The following is an 8,259-nucleotide window of genomic DNA, read 5'->3' as shown; positions in this document are numbered from 1 at the left end:
TTAGTTGAGATTTAAGGCATGGTAGCATCTTAGGACTGATGGCCATAGTTGGTTGAATAGCACCATCAGTGGGGCAGGCCAGGAAAGCACTGATTTGGGGAGCTGACAAAGAAGTTTGCCACACTTCAGGTCTCACCCAAACAGATTTTTGAAACTGATCTATGAGACCTTCATAGCTCCTTCCCTGGCTTGACTGGGAAATACTGACTTACAAAGATGTATTGGGTTGACCCTTCATGTATTTGCCCTCCAGGCAAACACAGCTAGAGACAATGAAATAACACTAAAAACCTATAGAGGCAAATCAAAACCAAATAAACTGATCAATATTCCTGAAAAATGAATAGGGGAAAGGAAGCATTCCCTGGAGTGAAACAGTTGCTCAAATAGTGCAGCCTCAAAATTGTGCCATATATCTAGGGCAAGAATCAGATGAATAAGAGTTGAAAATTTTTTATTAGTTACACATGAGCTATTCTAATGGTCTATAATAAGTTGAACCAAGTGTCAAAGAAGTGCCTTAGCATAAAACCAATCAACCAGAAAGAGAAACTGATCTCCAGAGTAAACTCACCAAAATAATCAGATACCTAGATACTAGTAATATGATCCAGTGAAGGAACAAATAAAAATGTCAGAGGAGACACACAATTTGGAAAAACTAATCAAAGATTTTCAAACAGATCTCCTACATCAATTTATGGAGATGAAAAGAAATATCGTTAAAGAGATTGAAGTTATTAAGATGACACTGTGTGAGCATTAAGAAGAAATTAAAATTATAAAAAGAAACATAATGGAAATGATAGGAGTGAAAGATACAAAATAAAAGATTAAATATATACTAGAAGCATACACAGCAGATTTGTACAAGCATAAGAGAGAAACAGTAAGCTAAAAGACTGAAGAGTTGAAATTTTACAGACAAAAGAAAAATATGGAAAAGAATAGGGAAAATTGTGCAGAATCTCAGGGATTTGAATGACAGCACAAAGCACACAAACATACAGAGCATAGGTGTCCCAAAAGAAGAAAAGGGAAACAGAGCAAAAAGCATATATGAGGAAATAGTGGCCCAAAATACCCAAACTCTTAAAAAACATAAATATACATGTCCAAGAAGTGCCACATATTCCAACCAGAAACAAACCTTAATAGACTTATTCCAAGACATATAGTAATCACAATAGTCAAATGTTAACTGAAGTGATGATGCCATTCATATGGCAATGTAAGTAGCTACTGAAAATCTTTCCCCAGTGATTCAATGAATAAAAGACAATTCTGAATTGTTTAGAACTCTGGAGGAAGATATAGACTGGAGAAGGACACTACAAAGGCCAAATTGAAGAAAAAGATAAATGTCAGGTAGGAAACTTTCACTCCAACCCAACTAGTCCTCTCCCTTCCCACTCACTTGGTCTCATATAACTTGGGAAGTCCACAGAAACAGCAGCCGTGATCCTTCCCACCAGGAACACAAAATATAAGTTCTGGCACAACACTGAGAAAGACCCAATTGTTTGGAGACCTAAGGGACAGGGGAGGATATTTCAGGACTCAGTTCAGTGAGGGACAAAGAGTATAAGAAAGCATGGACAGAGTGTGTTTTTCCAGCTCTGGGTCTGAAAGCTTTACCCCACTGAGAGACACAGCAGCATGTGGCTTGATCCTTGACTGGAGGACAGATGAAAGTTGGGACAGTTGAGGACCCTTTGCCACAAATAAAGTGGGAGACACAGCCCCATATTGAGACAGCTTTTCACCTGCAGAGGGAAGGCACAGGAACCCTACAGCTTCAGCTCTGCCTATTCACAGGCAGCCTTGATTCTGAGGCAACCTGTTTCAGAAGATGATTAAATTACTGAACAGAGCCATTTGCTGGGATGACTGGGAAATGCAAGGAAATTGAAGGGGCACCTCATAGACTCTCCAAACCCTATTTCAATCCCACTCTGAGACATGGAACATGCCTCTCTTTTGGCTGAGAAATATTGACAAACCAACTGTTGAAGCAGTGACCTAAAACAAACTTAGGACTTATAGTTTTGCAAAAAGCAGAGCACCACTGGGACAACAGCAGACTTTTTACCCACACACACAGAGAACTTGTTGTTGTGACCAGTGCCTATCCCTATCACTGAGGCCAGCTGCAGTGGAGGCCTGGTTTTGTGAGGAGACTGGGGGAGAGGGTGAATCTGACAACTGGCTAGGGAGAGAGTTGAAGAGGCAGAGAACAGAGACAACCAACAAGAAAGCCCTAGGAAAAAGAGAGAACAAGATCTCCAGAATAAACTGAGGAAAATAACCTGATGCCTAGATACCAGCAAAATATCATGACTTATACCAGGATATATGAAGATATGACCCAGTTGAAGGTAAAGGCTAACACCTCAACTGAGATACAGAAGATGAAGCAATTAATGACAGATATTCAAACAAATCTTCTAAATTCAATGAATGAGTTGAAGGAAAATGTGGCAAAAGAAATGAAAGATATAACAAAGACACAATATATCCATACAGAAGAACTTGAAAGCTTCAAAAAACAAATGGCCGAGTTTACATGAATGAAAAATCCAGTAGAAGAGATGAAAGTGATAATGGAGACATACAACAGAAAATTTGAAGAGGCAGAAGGGATTAGTGAACCAGAAGACAGAGCATCTGAAATCTCATACACAAATAAACAGATAAGGAAAAGAATGGAAAAATATGAGCAGAGACTCAGGGAACTGAATGACAATACAAAGCACACAAATATACATACTCTGGGTGTCACAGAAGGAGAATGAAGGGGGAAAGGGGCAGAATGAGTAATGGGGGATATAATCACTGAAATTTTCCAACTCTTTGTAAGACATAATTACAGGTCCCAGAGGTACAGCGCACCCCACACAGAATAGAAGCAAATACACCTACAACAAGACACTTAATAATCAGATTTCCAATTGTCAAAAACAAAGAGAAAATTTTGAAAACAATGAGAGAAAAGTGATCCATCACATACAAGGGAAACTCAATAAGACTAAGTGTACATCTCTCAGAAGAAACCATGGAGTCAAGAAGGCAGTAGTATGATGTATTTAAGATTCTGAAAGAGAAAAACCAGCAATCAAGAATTTTATATACCAAAAATCATACCTCATAAATAAGGGGGAGTTTTAAATATTTATAGAAAAATAGGTAATGAGAGAGTTCCTGAACAAGAGGCTTGCTCTACAAGAAATACTAAAGGAAGCACTAGAGACATATAGGAAAAGGTAAGATACTGAGTTTGAAGAAAAGTGTAGAAATGAAGATTACCTGTAAAGGTAACTAATAGGTTAAAAATAGAGAAAGAAAATAAGACATGACAGATGAAATCCGAATCAGAAAATGGTAGAAGAAAGAACTGCCTTTATATTAATAAGATTAAATATTAATGGACTGAACTCCCCAATCAAAAGACATAGACTGGCAAAATAGATAATAAATAGGATTCAACTATATGCTGTTTAAAATAGATTCATGTAGATCCAGGGTCAAAAATTGGTTGAAATGGAAAGGTTGGAGAAAGATATTTCACACAAACAAAAAAACAGGGAAATTAGACTTTAAATGTAAAATAATTAAAAGAGACAAAGAAGGACACTATATATTAATAAAAGAGACAATTCATCAAGAAGAAATAACAATCATAATTGTTTATTCACCAACCTAGTGTGACATAAAATACATGAGGCAAACATTGACAACAATGAAGGTGGTATAGACACCTCTAAAACAGTATTTGAAGACTTAAATACACCGTTCTCATCAATGGATAGAACATCTATAGAGTGGATCAATAAAAAAACAGATATTTTGAATAATATGACAAATGAACTAGGCTTAACAAATATTTACAGAACATTGTACCCCAAAACAGCAGGATATTCATTTTTCTCAAGTGCTCGTGGCTGATTCTAACATGATAGTCCACATGTTGGGGAAAAGAAACAGGTCTAAATAAATTTTAAAAGACTGAAGTTATATAAATCACTTTCTTGGATCATAATGGAATAGAGTTGGAAATCCATAGCAGGTGGAAGGCTGGAAAATACATAAATATTTGGAGGCTAATAAAAACACTCTTAAACAACCAGTGGGCCAAGGAAAAAATTGCAAGAGAAATCAATAAATAGTTCAAGGCAAATGAAAATGAGAACATACCATATCAAAACATTTTGAGTTCAGCAAAAGCAGTGCTGAGAGAGGAAAATTTATTGCCCTACACCTATATAAAAAAATGAAAGAGCAAAATTCAAGGAGTTAAATTCTAATCGATGTTAACTAGAGAAAGAACAGCAAACAGAGAGAAAGAAATATCAAAGATTAGAGCAATAAAAAATGAAATTGAAAACACAAAACCAATAGAATCAGTAAAGCTACAATTTGGTTCTTTGAGAAAATCAGTAAAACCAATGGGCCTGTGCTATGCTGACAAAGAGAGAGGATGCAAACAAATAAAATCAGAAATGGAGGAGACAAAACTAATGACCCCAGAGAAATAAAGGATACAATGAAGCATACTATGAACAACTAAATGCTAACAAACTAAGCAATTTAGATGAAATGAACAACTTCCTAGAAAAGCATTGACTCAAAAAGAAATAGAAGACCTCAACAAACCAAATGAGTAAAGAGATTGAATCAGTCACTAAAAGCCTCCAAATTTTTTACAATTTGTATTTAGCTGTGTTTAGAAACTTACTTTCTTAATCTTTCCAAAACTTTCCATATCCATTCAGGGCTTGTAGTCAGTAATGACTATCACTAATAAAATTTACTTTATGTATTTATTTATCTATCAATCTATTTATTTATTTATTTATTTATTTTGCATGGGCAGGCACTGGGAATCGAACCTGGGTCTGTAGCATGGCAGGCGAGAATTCTGCCTGTTTAGCCACCCCGGTCCACCCCAAATTTACATTACATTAGAAAAATGTTAGTTCATAAAGCTAACACTTTTCAAAGGCCATTGGAAGTCAGCAAGTTTGCTGCTTAGGTATTTTTAAAGATACGCAGATTATTTTGAAACGTTTGTGGCAGCACCAACTGTTCTAGTTTGGTAGCTGCTGGAATACAATATACCATAAATGGAATGGCTTTTAAAAAGGGAAATTTAAGAAGTTGCTATCTTACAGCTCTAAGGCTGATGTCCCAATTACAGCAAATCTATAAAAATGTCCATATTAAGGCACCAAGTGGTTACCTTCACCCAGGAAAGGCTGAAGACATTCAGGGTTTCTCTTTCAACTGCAAAGGCATGTGATAAACATGGCAATGTCTTTTCACTTCCTCTCCAGGCCTGTTGCTTCGTGAAGCTCCCCAGGGGCATTCTCCTTAATCTCCCAAATTCACTGGCTGATAGATTCTGTCATGGTTCTGTATCTCTCTCCTCATTTTCAACAGGAGCTCTCTCTGAAAGGTCTCTTCTTTTACAGGATTCCAGCAAATTCATCAAGACCCACATCAAATGGGTGGAGACACATCTCCATCTAATCAAGTTTAATACCCACAATTGATTAAGTCACATCTCCATGGAGATAACTGAATCAAGTTTCCAACCTCTAGTACTGAATAAGGCTTAGAAGAAACTGTTGCTCTCACAAGATTGATTAGGATTAAAATATGGTTTTTCTAAGGTACACAAATACTTTCAAACCAGCACACCATCTAAGTCAGTAGGGTGAAAATTTATCATTAGGTTTTTGCCATTTAAAAGCAAATAGGTGTTGGGAGTTTGGGTGAAGAGGGATACAAAATAATGTGTTTTTTTAAGATCTAGGACTGAAAACTTAAACGCAGACAGGGATAATTATTGGGTTCAAAGGAGGATGCATTTATGCCATTCAAAGAGATTTATTTGCTTCAGGATTACTTTTGAGATCCTAAAAGGCATCAGATTTATTAGGGTCCTTGGAGAAAATAAGGGGTAAACACTAGCTGCATTTATTAAGGTGATAGAAGTTGTAAAAAAAAAGTATAAAAGTTAATTGTGGCCAGTGTCGCTAGCTCTCTGCCTCCGTCGCCGTCATGCTCTCTGTACGCGTCCCGCTCGCCACCCTGGCGGACCAGCAGCAGCTCCAGCTCTCACCCCTGAAGGGGCTCAGCCTGGTGGACAAGGAAAACACGCCTCCGGCTCTCAGTAGCGCCCGCGTCCTGGCCAGCAAGACCGCCCGGAAGATCTTCCAGGAGCCCGACGAGCCGGAGAAAACTAAGGTACCTGTCTCCAGCGTGGAGGATGAACCACTTCTGAGAGAAAATCCCCGCCGCTTTGTCATCTTTCCTATAGAATACCATGATATTTGGCAGATGTATAAGAAAGCTGAGGCTTCCTTTTGGACAGCTGAGGAGGTGGATCTTTCCAAGGACATTCAGCACTGGGAAGCCCTGAAGCCTGAGGAGAGATATTTCATATCGCATGTTCTGGCTTTCTTTGCAGCAAGTGATGGCATAGTAAATGAAAACTTGGTGGAGCACTTTAGCCAAGAAGTTCAGATTACAGAAGCCCGCTGTTTCTATGGCTTCCAAATTGCCATGGAAAACATACATTCTGAAATGTATAGTCTCCTTATTGACACTTACATTAAAGATTCCAAAGAAAGGGAATTTCTCTTCAATGCAATTGAAACGATGCCTTGTGTAAAGAAGAAGGGAGACTGGGCCTTGCGTTGGATTGGGGACAAAGAAGCTACCTATGGAGAACGTGTTGTAGCCTTTGCAGCAGTGGAAGGAATCTTCTTTTCTGGTTCTTTTGCATCGATCTTCTGGCTCAAGAAACGAGGACTGATGCCTGGCCTCACCTTTTCCAATGAACTTATTAGCAGAGATGAGGGTTTGCACTGTGACTTTGCCTGCCTCATGTTCAAACACCTGCTTCACAAACCTTCAGAACAGAGAGTAAAAGAAATAATTATCAACACTGTTAGGATAGAACAGGAGTTTCTTACTGAGGCCTTGCCTGTGAAGCTGATTGGAATGAATTGCACTTTAATGAAGCAGTACATTGAATTCGTGGCAGACAGACTTATGCTGGAACTGGGTTTTAGCAAGGTTTTCAGAGTAGAGAATCCATTTGACTTTATGGAGAATATTTTGCTCGAAGGGAAGACCAACTTCTTTGAGAAGAGAGTAGGCGAATATCAGAGGATGGGAGTGATGTCAAGTTCAACAGAAAATTCTTTTACCTTGGATGCTGACTTCTAAATGAACTGAGGATGTATTCCTTTTTCGCTGATTTTTTTTCCTTCTCAAAAAAAAAAAAATCAGCTACTTGAAACGTATCAACCAGCTACACCACAAAATAGCCCAATAGGAATATCTGATGGCATCTGTAAAACTGTGTAGCTACCTCAAAAGTAGTCCTGTTAATAATACAAGTGGAGTTGCCTAGGAGGATATCTAAGACACAAGGCTAGGAGGGTTTTTATGGAAGATTTTGGCTGTGTTTGGTTTTTGCAAGCAGGTTGGCTGTAGGTGACTTTGCTATATATAACTGTACCCATAAGAATCTTGGCTTTTGGGAGGGGAGACCCTCAAGCTAGTTGGATCCAGCAGGATTGAATATTCAGTTAACTCCCACAAGGCAGTTGGAAGATGTCATCCTCACTGCTTCAAAGCAGATTTTAAAGTTTACTTATTAGTTTGTATATAAAACTGGCACTTTACATGCAATAAACGTTGTACTGTCAAGCTACAAGCCTAATAGCTTCACTTCGTTAGTTTCTACACCAAAATGCAATGTAAAGTATTCAGTCGACCACTTAATGGGAGCCAATCCTGAATTTACTAGGTGACTAAAGTTAAACCTGTGTAGACTAAGCCTGTTCTATCTAAGCTTTATTTTCTTTCATGAATTGACCTTATAAAAATAAGGTCAGTTCTGTGCATACCTAGGTATTATCCAGAAGCTGCCACATAGAAGACAAAGTGTGTGTTTTATTCTGTAGCACAGCTGTGCATGTTGAAGTAGAGTGTCCTGGGATAAGGGAAAAGAAGGTTTTAGGTTTTTTAAAGGGTAATCTTCCGGGGAGAAACTTCTAACCTAAGTCCTTAAAAATGGAGGCATTACCTTGGCTGACTGCTGGTGAACTCGGTCTTAATACCTGTGAGGGGCAGTAACATTTGATTTCTCAAATGCTTGTGTTTCCCCCACCTAATTGGGAGGAAATGATCCTCAAAGGGTCTTAGATGGGATCTGACATAATGCAAATTTTTCAAATCATCTTC

The 8,259-nt window shown here is 38.2% G+C and overlaps 1 pseudogene; it reads left to right on the top strand.

Annotated features, from left to right (window-relative positions):
- The first annotated feature begins 6,045 nt into the window (after positions 1–6,045).
- On the top strand, positions 6,046–8,040 carry LOC143671600 (ribonucleoside-diphosphate reductase subunit M2 pseudogene; annotated as a pseudogene).
- Positions 8,041–8,259: the final 219 nt, after the last annotated feature.

Source organism: Tamandua tetradactyla, chromosome X, assembly GCF_023851605.1.
Source record: "Tamandua tetradactyla isolate mTamTet1 chromosome X, mTamTet1.pri, whole genome shotgun sequence".
Classification (NCBI taxonomy): Eukaryota; Metazoa; Chordata; class Mammalia; order Pilosa; family Myrmecophagidae; genus Tamandua; species Tamandua tetradactyla.
This window is presented reverse-complemented; position numbering and strand designations above follow the sequence as displayed.